Genomic DNA, 422 nt, shown 5'->3' on the forward strand with positions numbered 1-422 from the left:
GAAGGTCAAAAGCTACGATACCGCTAGGCCAAAGGCCTTTTGATTATTCATACTATTTTGCATGTGTGTGTATGTATATATATATATATATATATATGGTTAAAGCAGTTGATTTTTATAACAACAATCAGAAGATTTATATAAAAAAGTGAAGTTTTTTTTGTATATATTGAAGAAAATAGAAAATAAAAATGTTGGTGTTCAATTCGAAGAAAAAAGAAAAAGAAAAAGAATATTAGTTAATTTGGTTAGCCGGGGCCTAGGTAGAGTAGGGTCTCAATTCTTCACGGAAGAAGATGAAGTTATTAACTGCTGCCATTATATGTGTTGCTGAGCACCTAACATGTTCTCAGTTCACTGCAGTACCTCTAATAATAGATGTGCTTGGACTACCAAAATCTGCTTCTTATTTAATTTTGCAT

Source organism: Cynara cardunculus, assembly GCF_001531365.2.
Source record: "Cynara cardunculus var. scolymus isolate 2C chromosome LG 15, CcrdV1, whole genome shotgun sequence".
NCBI lineage: Eukaryota > Viridiplantae > Streptophyta > Magnoliopsida > Asterales > Asteraceae > Cynara > Cynara cardunculus.